Source organism: Amblyomma americanum, chromosome 6, assembly GCF_052857255.1.
Source record: "Amblyomma americanum isolate KBUSLIRL-KWMA chromosome 6, ASM5285725v1, whole genome shotgun sequence".
Lineage (NCBI taxonomy): Eukaryota > Metazoa > Arthropoda > Arachnida > Ixodida > Ixodidae > Amblyomma > Amblyomma americanum.
This window is the reverse complement of record NC_135502.1, coordinates 8,081,941-8,104,763: the sequence shown is the minus strand read 5'-3', so window position 1 is coordinate 8,104,763 and position 22,823 is coordinate 8,081,941. Positions and strand designations below refer to the sequence as shown.

Genomic DNA, 22,823 nt, shown 5'->3' with positions numbered 1-22,823 from the left:
TTAAAATTATATCTGAATGTAGCTTGCAAAGGATGAATCGGTCAACACGTGCCTGAAGACACTGATTTCGCGAACTGTTGCGTCACATGTCCGGCTCGCTCTAGTAGCTCTAGCTAGCAGACGACGCGCGCCGCCATGGCGCGCGAGAGCTGCGTCGAGAAATCGCGTTGCACTGCGAGAGTTCTTCTCCCTCCATCCTCCTTGCCCGCTCGCTCCTTGTCGGAGGAGGCCAGTGTCGGTCGGCCGCATGTGTTCCTTGTTTGTGTGGCTCGCTCGCGCGTAGGATATTTTTTCAGCGTGCTTTCGACGTGCTTCTTGGCTCCGTCTACAGTTAATGCATTTGGTGCTGCCTTGCATGAGTGTGCGTGTGTGTTGCTGTTCCCCGTGCTCCTGTGTTCCGGCAGAAAGAGCTCCTCCGAAGCGCCCGGATAATCCGAACCGCCCGTGCCTGTGCTCACCGCAAAACTTCACGCCCTGCCGTTTTTCTTCGTCGCTCCTACGACTCTTGCTGTACTAGGCGGTCACTTTTTTTATGGAATAGCTCATATCAACGTTTGGATGCCCAATTAAGGTGAGTAAAAAACACTCGTATCATCAGCGTGACTCCAACCGCTTTAATTGCAGCGGCAAACGAGCAAGAGACGCTCGGCGCCGCACCATGTGAGTTGCCCGTGGCTCACCTATGTTTTATCCCGCTTGAACATGCTGCGCTGCTAGATGCTTATGTTAAAAGCAATCATTCAGGTGTGGCCGTTAGCAGCGCGCCTAATAGCACGGTGTCCCAAGTAACTACTACTACCGGCGGGATGGTGTTGAAGCCGCGTCGATGCGATCACCAAGGGTGCCCAAGGCGCCGACCCGGCCGGAAAGCGCGATAGGACCGCGTGTCGTAGGTTGCTGCCAAAGTGAGCGTTTGGCTGTTTCGCGCCTTCTGCTTGTCTAGCAGTGGCTCAGAAGACTCAAGTGCAGCTCCTGGAACTCCCAGGCCGACCAGCTCATGGCGATTTCTGCTGCAATCTGAAATGTGACGTCATGATCCGTTGAGCGCGTAATAACCCACAGAGGTGTATGGTGTATCTGCTCCTTCCTGCTTGATATTTCATCGTTCGGCTCTGCGCACGCAAAAGGTCGCGAACGCGGTACCTCTGCGACTAGGCGGGTGAGAAAAAGAGCCGCTCGTTTCGGCGCATCTGGCTTCAGGTTCGTGTTGCTCCTTTTCCCCCTGTATTCGCCAGTTTCCTCCCTTTGCGATCAAAATCAGCGTGCAAAATTACGACCAAAAAGGACGAACAGTGACTTAGGAAAGCTCTGCGGGTGCGCGTAGCGGTACATGTTCCGCCGTTGCCGACTTTCCTTTTGCGAGTGCGCGACCCACTGCGGACGACGCCAGCTGCTTGCCACAGCTGTTCTCAGCGAAGTTCAAGGCGCCCCCCCTCTCTTCCGATTGGTGGTGTAGCGATGGTGCATGGACGATTGCAAATTAGCTCGCTTATCTGGCGCTCTGTGCGGCGCGCAGTCGGAGGATTTTGAAGCCAATGCTAATCTCTCTGCAAGTATGTTTTACAGCGCGAGCCCCCTCGTTCTATAGCTGAAGGCGACGTTTGCGTGGCCCTTCGGAAGGCCGCGCTCGTCGTCGGCTGATTGATGACGGAGAGTAACCTCTCTCTTTCGGCGGCTATCTCGCTGGTGCCCCTTACGTACCGGGGCTGTTTGGGGAGTCGCGAAACTGTCTCCCTTCTCACTTCTTATCGTCTGGTTGGTGTTATGTATTCTGCTGCGTCGCAAGCAGCATATCGCCCCGTCTTACAATTTGCCCCTTCTGGCGATTTCAGATCTCTCTCCCTTTTCGCTCTGCGTGCGTAGTGAAGAAAGACGAGGATCATGGAAAGATGCATTCGAATGTTAGTTGCGCTTCACGTAATGGCCGTGAGCGGACGCATTCGAATTGTATAGTTACATTTCGCTGAAGTGATAGGACGCCCGAATGCCGCGCTTGAAGGTCATCATCCACACGCTGTTTGCACTGCGAGAAACGGGACATACTAGGCGTCAAGTTCGAAATGGGTGTGGCATTAAGGGAACGGGGCATGACCGTTTTTTATTACTGCGGCAACACCGTTATGAAGTACCAATTGTAGAGTTAAGTATATATACCATCTCTGTCGTGTTCATGGTGATGACGTGAATGACTTCTTTTCGTATTTTATTCTGGCAGTGGTTGAGCATCTGTGAAGGAATCATTCAAAAAGACGCAAGAAAATAAAAAAAGGGGGGGGGGGTCGTGAATGGGTGTCAAGAACACTGCGTTGTGGAACGCGGGGTCAGCATAGTGGCCCGCTATGCCCGGGACTGTGGTCTGCAATGCTCCCCGCAGAAATCGGAATTCGTGCATCTGCGCCCCTCGCGCACATGCTCGACACAAATCAATCTCTCCTTGCAAAGCGGCCCCATTAACGAATCCAAGGAAATCAGAGTCCTCGGACTCTTCATACACAACCAGCGACGTTGCGACACAACACTCGCCAAGCTCCGGCAGGTGGGGGACCAGGTGGGCCGCATGGTCCGCCGGGTTTCCTACAAGCGCGGTGGGTTACGACTCAAAGACGCCTTACGGCTGGCGAACGCATTCGTGACCAGTCGAATCTTGTATTCGACTCCCTACCTCCACCTGCGGAAACAGGAAGAGGATGCTCTCGAGGTCATCCTCCGCAAAATCATGAAACGCGCGCTGGACCTCCCGGTCTCTACCTCTACCAGCCACCTCATGGGACTGGGGATGGTGAACACTTTCAGGGAGCTTCGGGAGGCCCAGCTCACCAACCAATACACTCGTCTCACAAAGACAGGGTCGGGTCGCCGCCTTCTAGCCCGACTTCACATCCAGCACACCCAATTCACAGAGGAGAGATGCCGCCTTCCCGTACACTGGAGACGCGCCCTCCACGTGCGGCCTCTCCCCACCAACATGTCCAAAGAGGACCATAATGGCAGGCGCCAGGCGCGGGCGGAAGCCTTGGACCGCCATTTTGGGAATAAACCAGGAGTCTTCTACGTGGACGCCTCCGGCCCGGACCCCAAGGGATGGTACACGGCCGCGGTCGTCCACGAGGGCAAAACAGTAGACGCCCTTACTTTCAAGGCCCAGTCAGCAATTCACGCAGAAGAGGTCGCCATCGCCCTGGCAGCCTCCGACTCCTCCTCCAAATACATAATCACCGACTCGCGAGGGGCTTGTCGAAACGTCGAGCAAGGGTGGGCTACTCCCCTGGCTTATCGCATCTATCAAAATTGTAGCCGAGACTCCGATCCTGCGCACCGATCTATTATTTGGGCTCCAGGTCACCAAGGCCTCCACGGAAACGAAGCAGCCGACGCCGCCGCCCGCGCGCTCTCTCTCCGGGCGTTTCCCTCGGGATCCGACGATGACCAGGACTCCGATTTCAATCCGGTTTACACTTTTAAGGAAATATGCGATTACTACAAATCCACCCAGCAAACTCTTCCCACTCCTTGCAAAGGGCTGGGGAAGGCCAACGAGCGGGTACTCCTGCGCCTGCTCACTAACACGATGCTGTGCCCGGCAACTCTAAAGCATTTCAATCCTCAATTCGACGGGCGGTGCTCACACTGTGGGGAGGTGTCGGACACCTACCACATGGTGTGGGCCTGCCAGCAGACCCCATCCCTACCCCCTATCCCAAACCCCACCCGAGAGGACTGGGAGGCGACCCTGTCCGGCTGCTACACCCTCCAGGCCCAAAGGGCCTTAACGCAGCGTGCCCGGGCTACGGCAACCGCCAATGGGTTGCCTGACTAGGCATCCCCACCTAGTGGTTGTAAGGGCGTGACCCTTCAGGTCACGGACCCCAACACCTCTCTCTATAATTAATAAATGTTTTTACCACCACCACCACCGACAGAGCTCTTTAGAAGGCGTCTCGATAAATCTTCATTTATCTGACTGCAGCTGCTCTACGCAAGGGGGACAGTGAGACTAGCACCACAGGTGAAACTTTCCGAGCGAGAAGACATCTGGCGTGGTGCATATATTCCTGCTAGGTTACTTGCGCGAAATTTTAAGAGGCTTTTCCCGCACCCACGCTACCGAGTCCTCCGTGCTCGAAACTTACCATGATAAGGCATGCGCTTTGATAACTTATAACCATTGCGCTGTTTAATGAACTTGGCGACGCTTTCAAAATCTCCAGCAGAGCCATAGCCGTTTATGATGCCTTTCTCCGAGAGAAACGGGCTCGTGCAGCTGCCTTGACTCCGAACACGGGTCGTAGACCACACTGTGTAGTTTTATACGATTTGAAGGAAATGGTCACGTATCCTTCACCCGTGTGTTTTAAGGCGCAAGCATGATTATAGTCGAGAAAGACAGCGGCCTGTGTACAGAAAATCCCAGCGATGGGAGGAAAAATGAGATGACGTCATCAAGTGGCCGTTCGACGCACAGCAAGCCGAGCAGCGCCACTTGAGACAATTCTGTGCATGTCGTTAGTCTGTATATACTCCCCACTGGCCGACCTCAATGTGGCGCCAGTTTTCCCGACATCATTCGTACCAAAGTTGTAACACCACCGTTCGTCGTACAGCGTTCCGGTCATGTGCGCGCGCGTGTGTGTGTTGGTGGGTATCAGTGCAGCCAGGGACAGTAATGCCTTTGCATTCCCATACGTAAGCAGACTTCTCTGCCGAATTTTTTTTCTCGACATCTATGGAAGCGCTGCATTTTAGGCAGCACGGATGAGAAGAATCATTCGTAAGATTAATATGGTCGCATGCTGTCGTTGTTAACGGATAGCTATAATGTAAAAGGGGAAATACTTGCACCTCACGAAGGGCTTTGCATTCAGTGCAGGCAAACTATTGATAATATTGATATACATGGCGAAATAAATGAAGGGAAGGAGATGCATATTCATTTTACTGGAAATACGCCTGGGAATGGGACGTGCATAATGGAAGTAGAGACAGATAGTGGCATACGATGAACGAAAATCTGTGCATATGTAGCACGGAGCAAGCGAAGGGATCGAAACGTGTACAAGTTGGTAGACGTTCGTAGTTTCAAATAATCAGTTGTGAGTACGCTTCATCCCATGTGCTTCCTTGTTGTTGGTGTTTTTCCCGCGCATACGAAGGAAGCTACGCGCCGTCAGGGAAGCCCAGACATCCCAAAAGAAAACCAAGAAAAATGTGCCTCCGCCCATGCACTGCGGGCATAAATATATGATAAATGCATGATAAATGATAAGTAATGTATAAATCCGTTCAAGAGAGCACAAGTGACCTTTTGACAGCCGTGGGTGCAAAATGTTGGGTTGGGGAAGAACTGTGGCGACTGATAGTGGGCAGCTGTGCTGTAAAAATGGAAAACTGCTTTGGCTGTGTGGCACCAAATTATTCTGCTGTTCTTCTGGTGCGGTAGAGTCCCTTTAGCGTTCGCTTGAGTGAGTCCATCCCGGCGAGAGAACGATTTGGCGAGACGAATTGCTGCTGTGCCTGCGACGATTTGGAGCAGTCTGGCCGTGCTTCGGGGGTAACGCAGGCGCCATAACAGTTGTTGCATCTTTTTAAAGCCTGTATGCTGTTTATTGTCACTTCAGTATATTCCAATCCCAGTGGGTTTTTAATTTGGCTTAACATGAGGTAATTAGCCGCCCGTGAAGGATCTGAAGTTGACCTCGCCACGCAGTGCGCTTTGACAAGTTTTTGTCGGCAGTCGGAGGAGGGAGAGGCGGCGAACGTGGAGGGAGAGAGAAATAAACTTTTTTTTTTTTAAACAACTCAAGTCCGAGTTAATTGTCTTTGAGCTGACACGTACCGGATCTGAAGAGTTTTTCTTTTCTTATTGTCATCTATATGTATACAGCGGGCGACCTGAACCATGCATGCAGCCACCTCAGGGGGTTGCGGTATGGAGTTTGGAATGTGAGGGCTGGTCTGTGACTCGGGACACTCCCAGCATGCGTGGACGTTCGTAGGGAAGGATAGTCCACGGTTCCTGTCAATGCCAAACGGAACTGGATTAGAGCGTTCCTGCAGACGCCTTCTGTGGACAGGGTGTTGTGTTGCGGCGAATACTGTCGGAAGGTGATTGCCCCCTTTAATGCGGCGTGTTCTGCTTAATGCTGGGTTAACCCTCGTGCTGCCTATGATACTTTTGTTTCCCGCCGCCTCGGACGCAGCGAAAGCGACTCGCAGACGGGAAGCGTGGTGCGGAGGTAAGAGGTTACTATCCCTCGATTTGTACACGAAGTGTGGCCGCTGACCTGCCAGAAATATACCGTGCACAGCCGGCCGGCGATAAGAGTGATAGATAAAGAGGGGCGATTGGGTGATAAAGAAACCACGTTGTTAGGGCACGACGCTTTGTGGAGAAAGGGGCGTGCATCTGGCGTCAAGGCCCGCTGCTTGAGACCCCTGCTTTACGTAGTGACGACTTAGCGGTTTGCTGGTTGCTGGTGTCGAGCATTAGCAGCGTTTACCTTTAGTTTCACGGCGGGAATGTCTCCATACTTTTCTTTCAAGTTTAACTACATTGGGTACCTTCAAGTGGAAGCCGTGTCAAGTTCACTTACTAACTTAATGTTCTCCTCTATGCAACAGTTTTTTTAGATTGCAAGTGTAATTAATTAGGCCTTAAGTCATAGTTATACTCTCTTGCCGCCTGGTTCTCTGCGGAGCTTCAAAGGAAGACTAGCTCGCCTTCTCCTCCTCGATTGCAGAGAAATGTCTCAACTCTGAAGAGATTCGTGGTGAAACGGAATCTGCCGAGCTTCGTCGAAGCGGAACCTCGAGGGGATCGCTGTTTACATAGCTGGCCGGCCGATACCCGACTTGATGTTGCAATGCGAAAATCAGCGGCGCGTGAGCTGCTCGCCGAGCGGATGCGCGTCTCTGTGTGGGGCACAACGAGTACCTTCTGAAACGCAATCCCGGGAAGTGCGATGCCCCGCATACCGCACGGATTGTTCGGCGATGTTGGCGATGCCGCGTGTGGTATCGCTATTCGAGTAGGTTAGTAAGATATGCTTACCTTGTCTCCCCGAAGCGTCGCAGCCGCGTTTTGTTTTATTATGTAGACCGGGACTGCAGGTTTTTTTTTTCTTTCCGTCAGTCTTTTTCTTTTCTTTTTTCATAATTCTCAGGAGATCTCCAAGGACGCCATGCGCAGCGCCGTGGAGAAAGTGGTGCTTGCATGACCGCGAAGAACATGCGAATTGCGTGTACCGTCTACGCTCTCCAGTTGTCGTTGATCTGTAGCATTTCTCAGCCCGGCCTATTTTCTTTCTTTCTTCTTTCTCGGACAGTTCTGAGCAGAGTTGTGATCGCCTCCATTCGTGAAATCCAGGAGCTTGAGGCGCAGCTGACGGCCGTTCAAGATCAACGCGCAAAATGTCAGAGACGCCACGACAGGAGCAAGGGCCTTCGGTTCAGTCAGCGGGAAAGACGCGAAACGGGTTTGTGCCATCGTTCAATAGCATTTAGGGAGAGAGAAAAAGAGAGTGAAAGCAGCTGCATCGCGCACAATTGTGTCAACAACATTTACAGAGTAAGGGTGCCGTCGCGCCACGCAGCAGAGTACGTGGCTGAAGCCAGGAGAGGAGCCACGCTGGTTCTCGGGCGGAACAGGTGTGTCTCTGACGGCGCGGTGTAGTTTCCGCGCTGCTGACGTCGTGTGACGACAGCGCCTCGCAGCTGTGTCCGTCTCGCGGGGTCAGACGTGCACGTTTGCATAAACTGAGCGGTCGCAACGGATGCATGTCTTTCTGGTCGTGTACGCAGCGCGCTGGGGTCGGGCAGTTCAGCGGCCCTTATCGACCGCTGCATAATCAGCGTCGCCTGCTATGCGCACTCCTAGCCGTACTTAGCCCGGGGCGAGTGTATTGTAGCCCTACTGAAGTACATTTATCCATTCATTGATCCCGTCAGCATTTGCTGGCTATGATAGCCAGAAGGAGGCAGTGGAGGAAGAGAGTGGACTTCTAGTGCTGTGCTTACTTGTCCGTTCCCTCTGGCTGTATTATCCATGTTGAGAAATAAATTTGAAGCACGATTGCTCGCTGCGGCATGATGCTGCTCAGCGAGACTCCGCCCCATGTGTTTTTACGTCGCTTCGACGTCACTCACACCTCGACGGGCGCATCTTGGTTGTGGCAAACGGAATAGCTGCGTGCATTCGGCATGGCCTGAAGTCACGTGCTCAGAAAAATCAACGATTCCACCGAACTTCTCCTTTGGATGATCTTTTCTAAGTCCATTCGCCCTTCATAGGCAGTTCCAGAATGCAAGGGGTTAGGCTCTCCTTGTTCAACCAGTGATTGCTCCTTGAGCAAATAAAGCGCACACCTTCAGTGCGATAGCACTACTTTACGAGGTCAAGCCGCCTCACCGGTTTGTGTGATGCTTTAGCTTGGGGGTGACTTTGGGCTAATCATGAATAAATAAATCAAATGTTGCCGCGACTAGGATTCAAACCCGCGGCGGCGCGAAGAGATCAGCTCCTCTGTCCACTGCGCGAGAGCACTAGGCTGTCGCCGCTGCAGATCACGCCTCGAGTTAAACTGTAGCACGCTCTCGCGCTGAGCATTGCACATAGTCTTCTTCATCAACTGATACTACTATCAAACTAATATTCGCGCTTTTAGCTATGTGGCGGTAGTGGCTAGAAAGATGTGCGCCGCATGCTTTAAGGGGGTTTTACCGTCCCAAATGGGCTCAGGCTGTGAGGGACGCTGTTGTGAAGGGCTCCGGAAATTTAGACCACGTGCACTGACATCGCACTGTACACGGGCCTCTAGCATTTCGCCTCCATCGAAATGCTACCCGCCGCGGCAGGGATCGAACCCGCGTCCTTCGGGTCGGCAGCCGAGCACACTGAGCCACCGCGGCGCAGCATGCGTTGGCATGCATGAACAACGGTGAATCACGGCACTAGAGCAATATGCGTTGGCGTTGACAACACTACTGCAGAAACGCGGCACCGGAGCATAGGCCGCCGCCTTATATTGGTTACATCGCCATTGACTGTGAAAAAGTCGAAGAAGTGCATAATTGTCTCTCTGGCCAGTGGACACCTCAGTCGCGCTTTCAGGTACTTGACGGTGGTGTCCGCCTGCAAAAAACCGTGCTTTCGTGCAATATTTCGTGTTTAAGAATGCTAAACCGCCAGCCAGTTTCTTTTCTCTAGCTCTAAATGCTTCTTCTCCGGATGGACAAAGTCCTTGACATATTTTCAACGGCACAATTCGTTCTTCTGTGCAGACCGACTTTTTCATTTCATATCGGAGTCATCTCTACTTTGGTACCATTTTGACGGTACACATTCTGATTGACGTCATAACCGTTAATTATATTCCGTCGTTTTTGTTGATAGAATTGTGGCAATGTAGTCATAACTTTGACGGAAAACAATATATTTTTTGTATGCACTAGCAAAAAACTACGCAGCTTGATCAGCGCATTGCAGTCCAGCATATTCGTACGAAACGCCCTTCAGGATTGCAAGCCACCTTTACACGTTACATACTATGACCAATCTTGGCGGTCATGTCACGGCAGTGAAAGACTTGCCGTGCTGGCTGTTGAAGACAGCGAACTCTGAGGGAACAGTTTGATGCTTTCTCTTTCTGAATTCAAAGAAATGTGCGCAGTCTTATCACGAAAAGTTGAGTTTTAGTACGAATTGCCGGCTACGTGCATTTAGCAGAAAACCTCGACCGATACACTTATACTCCGTTTCATTCATCAGGTGCAACGCTGTTAAAGGTACGGAAGTAGTCCGCATGGGAAAATAAAGGGAGGCGTGTTACTCGCGCGCTTGTTCTGTGACCGAGTGGTCTTAGTCTTAGTCACGAGAAAACGACAGCGTGTCGTCTGCAATAAGAGCGCATTTAATCAAATTCATGACAAATGAGTCATGTAATAATAAGCCTGCAGGCAAAGCATTTACAATGTTTCGCTCACCACAAGGAACGCATTACTTTTTGGCCGCGGATGGAGGCAGCGCAAACAAGAACGCTAGCTTTGACAGCGTGGCACCTGATGTATGAAACGGACTGAGAGCCTTCTCCCCCCCCCCCCCCCCCCCTTCTCTGACGAAATTTCGCCATCCCATCCCCCAAGCCCCCAAACCTGACCCATAAATTCGCCCCTCACAAGGATTGTAAGCTTGTACTGCACTGAAATGAAAATCAAGGAGGCCAATCGTATTAGATAGCACCCCATGGTTATTTTTGTCCCAGTTACATGAAACCGAAGCTATTTTTTTTTGCATGGTAATCAGCCTAAATAGTATAGTTAATTAAATACGCAACTTATTGTTTAAAGAGTTTAATACATAACATTATACGCCTTGCTTCATTTTCTGTGTATGAGAACGATTGTCAAGCACTTCAGATCAATGTAAACAATGTAAACAGGGGGTGGGCGGCTGCCTCTTCCCCCCCCCTCCCCCCGCACCCTCCTGGAATTTCGGATATTTTTTATGCACTACCACAAGTAGTGCCTTTTTGGTGCTAACCTACCGCCTCCCCATCCCCGGTCATCGGGTGCCCCCCCCCCCCCCCTTGCAAAAAGTTCTGCGGGCATCTTTGCCTGTAGCGGTTCACAATAATGAAGGCACATCTCTGCATATCAAGGTATCAGGAAAGACAAATGAGCACAAAAAATACGAACACGGACGTAGTAAGGGCACGGACTAGCTGTACTACTTTCAACGAGCTTTACTGGACGAAGGCGTGGAGCCCAAAAATTCAACTGTTTATAGATACAAATCAAGAAATACCATTTCACTCCGACGAAGAACCACGGACGTATCACTAATGCAATCATATGTCCTCGTTTCTTGATAAAACAGGCTTCCACAAGGTCACGTTCTGTTTTGTCTCGACCCTTCATTAACGCTTCACAGTACGAAGGCTCGCAGGCGACACGAGTCTTCTCCGAGCAGGCTTGACAGTGATCTGGAAGGTGGGAACCTTTCTTTGTTTTATTGCGAAGCAATACTACTTTAGGTCGCACTTCAGCCCGTTCCGTGGCGAGGCGGTGGTAGGCACCATTGACCTTTAGCGTTACCTCGCTGCGTGACGTCGCACCACGTGACCTAGAGTGACGTCACACCAGCTGTTTAAAAACGGGGCCCCATCTCACGCCGTCGCGAGGCGAGGCGGTAGCCACCAACGGCGGCCTAACTCCCGCTCCTCTCACCAGGGGCGCTACGGTCAGAGTGACGTCACACCAGCTGCATAAAACAGCTCCGCTCCTCTCGCCAAGGCAGTCATACAGCCAGATGTTACGATGGTGCCTACGAACAAGGCAGCTCGGCAGAATACAAAGAGGAAGCATCAGCGAGCTACGGAGACGGAAGAAGAACGAGAAGCTTCGCAATCACCAGGCTTAACCAAGCTAAGCCACGGCCGTTTTTAATAATGAACGCTTGTGCTCACGCAGACGCTCGTTAAGACATCGTCCGGTTTGCCCAACCCTTGGCGCTCGTAAGCGGGAATTCATGTACAAAGTTTGTGTTTTTTTTTGCAGTCTACGTGGGGCGTTTAGTGTCTTACAGCGCACTCTTGCATTTTTTTTCCCTTCAATGCGTGAACACAGGCCAGCGAACTTTCGTGGAGCAGAAAATACCTTTTTCAGGCTGTGAGAGGCTTGGTGCACGTAAGGTACGACCTCCGACCTCGAATGGTTCTTTGCGTCTTGTGGACAGTTGTTCTGCTTGCTGCCCTGCAACTTTTGCAACAAGGACTGCGTCACGCCGAGAGCGAGTGAGGGGGGGGGGGGGGGACCTTCCTTCTGCAGCCTGGACACATGTGACGTAAATCTTGCGTGCTTTGCATGCTGACAGGACTTCGTTAGTGCAGGCAAGATACACTGTCAGTAGATGCGATAGTCCTGTTGAGAGTGTTGGAATCATATGACAGCAAATCTTTCTTTACGTGTGGACAGTATCTCAAGTCGTGTCACCATTCAATGCACGCAAGCTTCACGTCACAAGGGTAGATGCTTGGGCTTGTTTTTTCATGATTCTGGGGGAAAAACATAGCGCAAAAAAAAAGACAGTGGCTGATGAAGACGGACACACGCAGCTCTAACTTCCAGCAGTGATTTATTGCAAACAGCATGGATGGTTTTCATACCATCGTATCACAGTTGCACCGTCAGTAAGTGCACTGAGTTGCAAAGCCTATCACCCAGATACGCAAGCTCCTTTGGCGACAGCGTGACAGAAGGGCTACTTACACAGTCATTTTCCAAAAGTGTGGTCCATTCAGCCTCAATTACTTCACGTGTCAGCCGGTTTTTGTGCACCTTTAAAACGACATTTTTTTTAGATCGTGTACACATTGACAGTCGTGACAGTAGGCTGACAGACTTTTCCCACACGTTCCTCACGTCACGGCCATGCGCCCGAGGCCTGTCATTCAGGCATCTGCTCATTTGTCCTACATTTTGCTTGCCACAGGAAAGAGGTATCTGATACACAACGTTTTCAATGCAATTAACAAATTTTTCGCCATGTAGTTTGATTAGCAGCCCTATAAAAAAAGAAAAAAACTAGCCGTATTTCGACAGAGATGAAATCGTGAAGCGGCCGAGTACTAAGGTATCTGCGCATGATAGATCCCCAGGCGAACGAAATTAACTTGGAACCCATAGTTTGTCCCTTGTAGCCGAGAGCCTATACTTTGGACATGAAAAAAACTAATTTGTTGACCAACCCAACCTTCATCTTGCGAAAGGAGGGGGGGGGGGGGGGCTTAAAGGATTATTGTTGCCTGAGACCTGAAATCGTTCGATTTGACTTCTCTTTTAGGTCATCAGGTGAAGCTGAGCTTATGCTGCAAAGCTCCATAGGCTGGCACAGTCGAATCAGGATATATCGAACTCGAAGGGTATGGTGAATTAGTTCGATGTATCGATAATTCGATGTATAGACAATGGCAGTGGATAAGCGTGTATGTAACCAAACAGCGAAAATACCTACGCCAGTGGCGCGCCTTTTGCAGCGACGTCCGCTCGCCGGCGTGCTGGCAACGCCCCGCCTGCTAGGCGTTGCTAGACCTAACCTGCTTCGCATCGATACCACAGAGGGTATTGCTTTGGAACTAGACACCGCCTATGATAAGATGTCTAATCCGGTTACGAGTACACTTCAAAAAGAACAATCTCACTGAAATGGAAGCAGAGTTGGTTCCCGCAGCGCCTGTGGCAGCGAAGCGAGCGAAGCTCGCAGACGAGGTCTGTCGCCTGGCCTTAGTTGAATGACCTCAACGCACGGCAGCGACGTGGCATAGAAAATGACTACAGTAGACCAGAGGCCATCCTCAAGTACACACCCCGTTCTCCCCGTCACGAGGCGTCACAGCGCGAGCGCTGCCGGCAGGCGCCCAAAAAGGCCGCGCAGCCGACCCGTCTTCGCGCGCGAAAAGTGATCAGAGAGCGCCATTTGGAGAAGAGCCAATTGCAGGGGCCTGGATCGAACGGTCGGCGAATTCGGAGTTTGGTATAACGCGCGACTTCCCTATAATATTACGTGGCATTGCCAAGGGGATAATGCATGTGTTCGATATAGCCAGTTATTCGAAATATCCGAGTTCGATATAATCGGGATAGACTGTAAATGATAGCCTCCTGGCGCTGCGTTGCATGTGTGGATTCGGTCTTCATAGGACTTAAGTTGCAAGTTCTTATGTTTGTTTCAGGCTCATCAATTTTGTTTTTGTTCCGAAACACGAAGTGCACCAACTGATACATCCGGTGCGGTTAGCCGGATGCCGCAGCGACGCGCTTCAGTGTTCGTAAGCGGAAATAACGGCAGCCGTCCCTCTCTAAGGCAGCGACGCCACTGTCGTTGTTCCGAGAAAAGTTACAAGCGCTTTGCGCGAGATAACGCTGCGATGGAAGGGCGGGCGCGTCCTATTGGGCTGACCGTGTACACTGCGAGGACGTGTCGCCGGCGCTTATCGTGCATTGCGTGGACAGGTCGCGGCGCGATAGTGTATCTCCGTAATGTGGAGCTCTGGCTCAGGGCCGGCCGGAAACAGTAAACGCTTCTTGGACGACTTTATCCCCGCATCCCTCGAAGCGCTGCCTCACGTTTTTATGGGGCGTGCGGAGGGTAATTGAAAGAAGTCAATGAGCGCTAGAGATCGCCTGTTTTTTCTTCATCGTAAGGCAGCTCAGCATGCATGTCGTCGAGAGTGCAGTTTGTAAGCGAGTGGACGTCCTGTGGTTGGATTCCGTAGAAACGATCTCGTAGGGCTAATAAAACACCCGGCTCTTAGGTCACTGCATGTGACAGTGTAGTCAAAGCCGGGGACAATTGCGCACGCCCTGGTATACTGTCAGTAGTTCTTGGAAAAGGAAAGATGTGTGGATTAAAAAAAATGAGGCAAGCAAACAAGTTCAGTAGTTTTCGAGGGGGTTGAATTTACGGAGTTTCAAAACAAGCCCAGTGTAACGTGCTTTCCTTTATTTTTTATTTTTTTCATGCCTAAATTCCACAGCGTTGCACCTGATGTGTGAGACGGATCGAGTGCCGTCTAGAGCGTCGCGTGGATGCACGCTTTCGCCAAAGTGCGCAAGAGTCGCTAACAGCTGACGCGAGGACATTTTTGGGCTCGCCGAAAAAAAAAAAAACCCAATTCCTCGCATATACTTTGAACAGAGTGCTGCCTAGCTGGCTCGGACAAGGTAGCACCGATGGTACCGCTTTGTGTTTATCACAGCTCATAACGTCTGGTAACGATATATATCTACGTTTGTTAAACATCGCCACGTTCGTTACTTGGGCGAAATTGCAGGAAACGTATTTTGACAGCACTGGCGGAACTTGGGAGCAGCAGCAGCTGTGACTCCAACGACAAGAGGGGCACTTGAATGTGGCGATGTATGACGGACGCGGAGACGCTTTGGCCGTTTCGCCGCGCGTGCCACTGCGCCTGGCCTGCTTCTCTTCCGAGAGCCAGCGGAGTGTCGCGGAGACGATTTCTTCTGCGAACAGGATGTTTGAACCGCGCGCAGTGCTGCCGCGTTTCTGATTTGGCCAGTTCCTTCCGCCTCGACGTCGCCCCTGCGCTCGTTCGCCGAGTCCGCACCGAGCGCGGCCCTATGCAAATTGGGAGATTTCCGCAGCATCCTCCGCGCCAGCGTGTGCATATCAGCGGTGGGGCCGTCGTGTCGGCGGCAGCAGCGTGCGGCTTCTGAATAGCATGCACTTGCGTGCCGCAACAGAAAGCCAGGAATGTACGGGCTCCGCCGCCGCACTTTCTTTCCTCCTCTTTCGTTTTGCTTTTTTCTTTTTTTCTCGGCGGAGTTTTGTTTTCGCTCCATCTTTTTACCTTGGCGCTGTGTGGCGCGCCGCTTTGCGAAGGCACGCTCCGGTGTTTCTTTTTTTTTTTTAATCCTTTCGAGCCTGAGTTATTACCGCTGCACTTTGCACTGTTTTATTTTTTTTTCCCCCGGGTTCACCTCCTTTCGTGCCCCTTGCTCTCCTCCTCAGTGCCACGCATTCCTGCGTAGTGTACGCTCGCGCGTATGCGCCTCGCATGACGACGCCGGCGGAGACGCGTAGTGTACTTGGACGCGCCCCTCCGTAGTGCGTGCCAAACAACGGGCAGCTTATGCATGCTCGCGTGTCCCGTGATTATGCGGGGACACTCTGCTCGCCTGTGCATGCAGCAAACAGAGCCCTTCTTTCAAGGGCGCTCCTCGGCTCTTCCTCTTGACGGAATGGGACCCAACGATTGCCCGGCGGAAAAAAAAAATAACAAAGGCTCGATGCGGAACCTCGGGCGAGTTCGACGCGTGAGTCGTGCTTGTTGGTAATCGCTATAGTCTCCCTTGCCGACTGGTGCGACGTACACGCGTTCAGCAGGGCTTATGTTCCTTCAGACTGATCTCTCGGAATTTTCTCGCTTGTGCTTACACTGCGAATGTATGCGGGCAACAGGTATAGCCGATTCCGGCGACGTGCTTCTGAGAGCAAACTGTGCTGGGATCGAGCTGCTGCCAACGAGGCACATCAGTGCGAACTGAAGGGGAGGGCGAGTGTTCTCCACTACATTGTTTGTATTTGTCGAACGGCTTGCTGCGCGTATTAGCAGCGATGCCCTCCTTATACAGGTGGCTGCAGCAAAAAGAAAAAAAATATATAGAACTTTGCAGCCTAGGAAGCCATCGGAACGCAGAAATACGAACGCGGACGTACTGAAGGAACGGGACGAGCGCTGTACTATCAACGAGCTTTATTGGACGAAGAGCGTTTAATTTTGCTTCTCATTAAACTTTTTAATTGCCTTGTATGTTGGCTGGGCACGAGCGTGCAAGCGTGCACGTTATCCCGATTAACGCAAAGGCGCTTCCTGCTGCTGCTTCGAGGGCTCGCGCGGCCTCCTCCCCTCGTGTCGAGCAACTCATTGGAGCCTCGGCGAATAGACCGATCACTTCTGAGAAGGGCGCGAATGCGGGGCGCGTCATTCTGACGGCCTGATCGGCTGTCGCGGCGGCGGCGCTGCTTTCGGGACGACCAATTAGCTCCAAATGGAGTGCGATGCCCAGAAAGACCCCGCGGGGACGGCGTCGTCACGCATGTTACCCTGCTGCCTCGTATTGGTTATTTATTTTTTTTTGCCAGTGCCGCGTCGCGTCCCGTCCTCTTGGCGTTCGAGTTTCCTGGTCGGCTGTCGGCGTCACGGAATTCGTAATGGACTGCACCCCGCGTCCGCGATGATCGTGTCGCCTGATGTGGACGCACTTTCCAGGAAACGTCCGTCAGCAGTATCAAGACAGAGCCCCGTTCAAAAGTCTTCGGGACATGCGGTTTGCTTTCACCCCCACCTAAAGACGGAAAGGTGTCATAATTGTCTAGCGCGAGGCTTACCGATGTGGAGGCGAGTTGAGGTTCTGGAGCGTCATGCACTTCCCACTGCACGGCTGAAAAGCGTGCTGTGTGTCGCGGAGACTTACGATGAAGGATGTGCCTGCGATGACAGCGCATTCAGCGCTCACTCGCTCTGCGTTAGTAACGACTCCTGTGTAGTGTAGTCTTTCTCATTCTCCCGATCTCTTGCTGCACGTTAAAAGTGGATAATATTTCAGTTTTCTTTTCTCAAACTCGGCGCTTCATTGTGGCCAACACCGAAACACGTAGAGTGTGTCGTTAGACAGGCGCGTAATCATATCGTGAGTTTGCAGCCACCCACAGCTGATGTTACGCGGTGAGCCCTGGAAAAAAAAAAGACATGAGAGGAGGGGAAGAATAAAACTACGGAACGGAGAAAGAGATCAGTGCCTCAAAGACTTGGCTCAGTTGCCGCACGAACTCGTTAGGTGACGGAGTCGTGTGCAGCAGCGAATGAACTCTCGCAGTGGCTGGCAAGCAAGGAGACTATACGGCCGATGGCGTCGCGCCAGTTGGTACTTAAGCGCGGAAACAAGCAGCAGGCTTCTCAGTTAGCAGTGTTGACTTGGGCTTCCTTTCGAACGGTATACGCTAGTCGGTTAGCGCCTCAGCCGATTGCTAATAGCGGCGGCCACATCGCAGGCGTCAAGTGCACGCGCGGGATATATAATATTGTCTGGCTGCGGCAACGCGGAGACGTTGTTCTAGCAAAGGAGAGAGACGTACCGGTTTTGTTCTGGAGGAACAGGATGTTTTGAAGCGAAAAGCTTCACTACGCCAGCTTTTCGAGCCGTCAGCGGTGCCGCAAGTTTGACCTTGAATGTAACTAAAGGTCAAACAAGGAACTGACGCCCGTCTCGCACATCTCGGCGGACACCCGAACCGCGCCGGAAGCGAAGGAAAATGAAAGGTGGTTTTAAGAAAAGGGAATGACGCCTGTCTCACAATGTGCCATTTCCTCCCCCCCCCCCACCCCCCGAAAAAAAAAAGAAGCAATTTCTTTTTCAATATGGCTTTCTGAAATTATCGGTAGGGTTTGCGCGTCGCTTGGAACCCGATTTGGTTCCATATCTCCCCATACAACGAGCAAGAATACAATTGTAAATATCACCGAGGCTATAATAAATATATATAATGTCTTGTGTGAGCGCCTTTAATGTCGTTTCGAAGAAAGCAAGATGTTTAACGAATAAAAAATGTCTACTACTGTGTATATGTCAGTATGGCTATCTGTGGCAACCGCCAGTCGCTCGTCCACAAACGTAGCCGTGGGGAGGTGCAGCTTTTCGCTTTCGACCAGGGTTAACCAGAGCTAAACCACCAGCAATTTTTTCTTTGAGGCTCATGGACCAAACTGACGGGCGTCCTGAGACTTCGTGGGTACGCGTCGTTGACGGCTGTAAGCAGCAGGCCGTGTTGTTTCCCACTTCCGATGTGTTCCTTCCGTGGGCAGATATTGGGCCCGTTTCGCAGGCATCGAGCCCGCTACGAGAATTCCATTGTTTCATCTTTTTTTCTGTCAGCTTTGAGGGTTTGCCACTGTGGCTGAGTGGTTTTGGCGTTCGGCAGCTGCTACCATAGTCGCGAGATGGAATCGCTGCCGCGGCGACCACATTTCGCCTACATCGAAATGCAAAATTCGTTGGAGGCACTTAGATATCTCTTAACTGCGGGAAGGCGAAAGCCGTTTGCAACTCATTGCACTGATTTGCAATTTTTACTCAAATTGTAGATCACGTGAAGGTCACGTGGCATCACAAGGTCACGTGACCTAGGTGGCGATGTGACGGACGGACGGTCACCGCGAGTATGGGCCATTAAAGGCTATCGCCTTAAAAACTCCCGCGTGCTGTGCGACGTTAGCGCACGTTAAATATCCGCAGGGTGTCTAAATTAATCCGGGAGCCCTCCACTGCGGCATCCCAATAACCTGTGTCGCTTCGGGACGTTACACCTCTGAGAATACTCATAGCTTTATGCGCGAGTGGAATTATTTTCACATTATCAATTACCGATGCCACAGCTATATTAAGCGGCACCGTGAGCATGGAGATCATGTCGCGGAGTTTTGTATGAGCTGGTAAAAGTGCGTTGCAAGCAAACATTTTTTGCTGGACCGCCACATAAGCCGTGAATTGAAAAACTCGTTTCTTGAGGGAAGGAAATGACGCAGAAATTGTCTCACATTACTCGGTGGACACCCGAACCTCGCCGTAAGGGAAGGTAGGAAGATGGGAGTGAGAGAAGATAGGAAGAAAGAGGTGCCGTGTAGCGGAGGGCTCCGGAATAATTTCAGCCACCTGGGATTTGTAATGTGCACTGACATCGCACAGTACACGAGCGCCTTTTGCGTTTCGCCTCCACCGAAACGCGGCCGCCGCTGGCTAAATGTGACAAGGCTGAGAGATGGTGAGGCTGGGTTAGTTTTGACAGCTTCTCAGAAGGAAGAAATTCTCACGCCTGCTTAGCATCGCCTCGCCCCTTGGCATCTGTCTTTGTGCCTCTTGCTCCCCGCCGCCCATTTCGCGTTGTGGAATGCACCAATCCGCAAGCGCAGTGCGGCCCGTTTGCTGGCCATCTGCCTGATCGGTCCGGTGTCCTACGACGGAAGGAGGCTCCGTTCGGCTCGCCTGCAGCGGGTCGGCCGGCGCTGGCCCCGTTTGCCGTTGCCGCCTTTTTCTGGGAACGCTTGCGCGGAGTGATGCCGCCGGGCTTTTGCAGCGGAGGCGCGCGTCTTGTTGCGGGCTCGGCTCGACTTGTAATTAGCTTGGGAAGGGCGGTATTTGTTGTCGGCCTCTGTATGCAGGCATCTCTTCGTCGAAAAAGAAGGGAATCGTCGGGTATGCCTGCGGGTGGCGCGGTCGAAGGAGAAGCGCCGAGGTGACTACTTGGCGGGGGAGTCTGCTCCCGTTCGTGGGAACCCTCCCGCGCCGTTCGGTTTGTGCTCGCGTTCTCACCGAGGAGCGCTCTCTTCGGTGCCCTGTCGTTGGCGCGGGCGGTCGGCGATGATCGTGTTCGTGAGAACGTTCGCGGAAGTCGAGGCGTACAATTCGCAGCTTGTGGATGCATAAGGTAATCGTAGAGCGCTGCAGACGGTGTATGTGTCCCGCGCGTTGTAGCTCATCGGAAGCTTTGTTCCTGGGGTACACCCTGCGGAGCTGAAATTGCCGCATATTTCTCCTGCCGGCGCCTTGCTTCCGTTGGTGGCGGGGGGCTCCTTCGTCGGGGCGGGACGCGAGTGAAGCGCCGTCTGCGAACGATGATTATGGTCACGACATTTGCCTGCATGCGTGCTTTGGGAGATTAGGAAGCCAGGCGAGCAAAACAAAAATGATTGCGCGGAAGTTAGGGATTTCTACACAACTATGTAACGCTGGCTTTCAGAACGTGGCTTTGCACGTATTTCGTCGGCGTTTGTACGAGTCGAGGGCCCGCTGGCGACTATAGACTTCATCGCGTTGGATACCTGGCCATCCTCACTTCGAAGAAACAGCATTTCCCTTTGGGCGGTAATTCCGTGTGACGAAGCGTCGCGCCTGCATGCAAGCAAGCGACGGCGCTTCTGGTCAGACCGAGACACGAATCGTAGTAACCTTAAACTGAGACGAAAATGCGAACTCGGCACTATCGAGATGCTGCGGAACCAAGACTCGTTGCTTTTCAGGGAATCCTCTTCGAAACAAACAAGCCGCGCTGTCGCGCAAACAGCGATGCAGTTGACTAGCTGGGACGTTTAGCGTGGTGGATCCTTTACGCAGACCGGTTCTCGAACAGCTGGGACACTATTGGAGGTGGAGTTCGGGTGCCGCTGGTCGTCGCCCGTTCCCGTCCAGGACAGGAATACCGTCGGGTGAAGGATTTGCTTGATAAGGAACGATGGAGTTTGGATTTATTTACATTTTGTCGAAACGTAAGGATGAGGAAGAAGAGCCTGCTTCAGTGTACTAGTTGCTTAATTTACTGGTCCGTTTGTTGCCGCATATTCGAGCAAGCGCATGTTTGTAATTGAGTGCAGCAAACAAGAAGCTCAGGAGCGCAGTTTTGAGAACGCGAAAGGACCGCACTGTATTGTTAGGAACGGCGATAGCAAGTCTCGCCTGGAAGCAGCTGGCACACATTTTTCTACTTGGGCAGAAGAATGTGGTTCAGAGCACCCCCTGTCTACTGGACGAAGATTGCTCCCAGGCGGGCCGCAATGAACCACCTGGAGAGGTGTCTTCTGGGTCCAGTAACCGCGTGTTTGTCTCAGTGTGGTCGTCATCAACCCCAAAGAGCGTCGCGCAGAACTTCGATCATAGACGACCCTGTGGCACTTCACATGCCGAAGAGTGCAGTCTGCGCAACTGTGACGTCATCCTCCTCACCGTCAAGCTCAACGCTTGACTGGGGCGTTTTCAATGTGCGGGGGTGTGTGATCGTGCGCAAAAGTGAACTTTACGGGAGACTCCATCCACGGCAGGGCCGTCTTCCATCTATAACGTCTTTAGGAAACTAAAGCCCTACAAAACTCGGCCACCAGTGTGTGGCCGAGAGAGACTTTCCTGTCTTCCCTTCACGTTGTAAAAAATGTAAATAAAGCCAGTCATATTCTTTCGCCCGTCAACCTACTCCTTCAATCGACGGCACTGCGGTCGTGGTTGGAATGGGCGTCGACTTGACCGAGGGTCCGTCAAGTGGCACCCGAACCCCACCACTGTCAGTATACAGGCGAACCGGACTTCTTTCTCGGCGACATTGAATCTGTGCCCACACATAGCAATGCGCCGTGCAGGTACTGCGCCCTTTTCGGTAACCCAAAGGTCAGGCGCAGATCTTCATTCGCTGCTCCATGCCCGAGGCCGTCGTCCTGCTACTTGTCGGGGCAGCATCTTCCCGGAAACGCCGACAACGCACTGTACCGACGTCTTCGTGGGAGCTTCCGACAGTCGGTGCCTGTGGTCGTGTGCACGCAGCCGCGCCAGCGCCTCGCGCCGTGATCGATGCAACTGTTTGATGCTGGCGGCGGTGAAAGCTCCGAAGAGCGACGGGATGCGGGAAGCGCCGTGAAAGAAAACGCACCTAGTTAAAAAGCGGCGCGCACCCCTTCTGCACCGCTTCACAGACAGTTAGGAATCGCTTGCAGCCCGCGGAGATAATCCAGCGTCGAGTGGGGAAAAAAAGTTGTTTGCTTGGCGCAGCTTAGGGACTGAAAACCGACGCAGACGTGGCTGTGTGTCTACACTGCGTCGCGAAAGTATCTGCTGGGAGAGAACGAATGGTGACTCGCACACTGCCGGGCTGGCCGCAGGAACACTAACGAGACGTGATTTGTCCGACGCCCACTGCGGCGCTGCGGTAATGTTCCTTGGCGGTTACTGTGCTGGCCAGGCCTAACCCGCGTCTGCAGCGTATACCGCGTGGCCTTTCGCCGGCGCTGCAGGAATGACAGCCGGCGGCGGCTGACGTCAGTGGGAGGAGCGCCGGGAATCAAAACAAAGGGGTGTTGTGTGGCCGAGCGGCTCTCGCGGGCACGCGCCTGGGACTTGTCGAGCTGCGCGCCGCGCCTGGAGCGGAGGCTACATTTCGCGGGATCTTCGAACTGTGCACAGCCCGTGTTCAGTTTCTTTCACTGCTGTGCATGGAGAGTTCGCTTTGAGCAGAGTGCGCAGTAAGTTAATGTGCGTGGTGTATACTACAGCGCAGGAGGCTTCTTGTGTGGAGTGGGTACGGGAGAGGTGACGCATCTGCAACGCCTGCAGTCTGACCCACGTGCGCCAAAAGACTGCTGTTATCGGCTATACATATTTCGAAGATAGATAAGGCATACCCTTTGACTCGGGGTGGTGGCGAGTGCCATCTGGCCTCGCAAATGAATGTGGGTTTTTGTTTGAACAAAAACGTACTTTTTAACTTACAGTCA

At 52.4% G+C, this 22,823-nt stretch overlaps 1 protein-coding gene across 4 annotated transcripts in view; it reads left to right on the top strand.

Moving 5' to 3' along the window:
* Positions 1 to 215: 215 nt before the first annotated feature.
* Positions 216 to 22,823, top strand: part of LOC144136236 (uncharacterized) — a 554,206-nt gene continuing 531,598 nt past the window's right edge. For 2 of the 4 annotated variants that reach the window (XM_077668404.1, XM_077668403.1), the window contains exon 1: positions 216 to 571. The gene's annotated coding sequence lies outside the window, so the exon portion shown is untranslated. The remainder of the gene's footprint in view (positions 572 to 22,823) is intronic. The other 2 variants (XM_077668402.1, XM_077668401.1) reach the window with 1 other exon arrangement.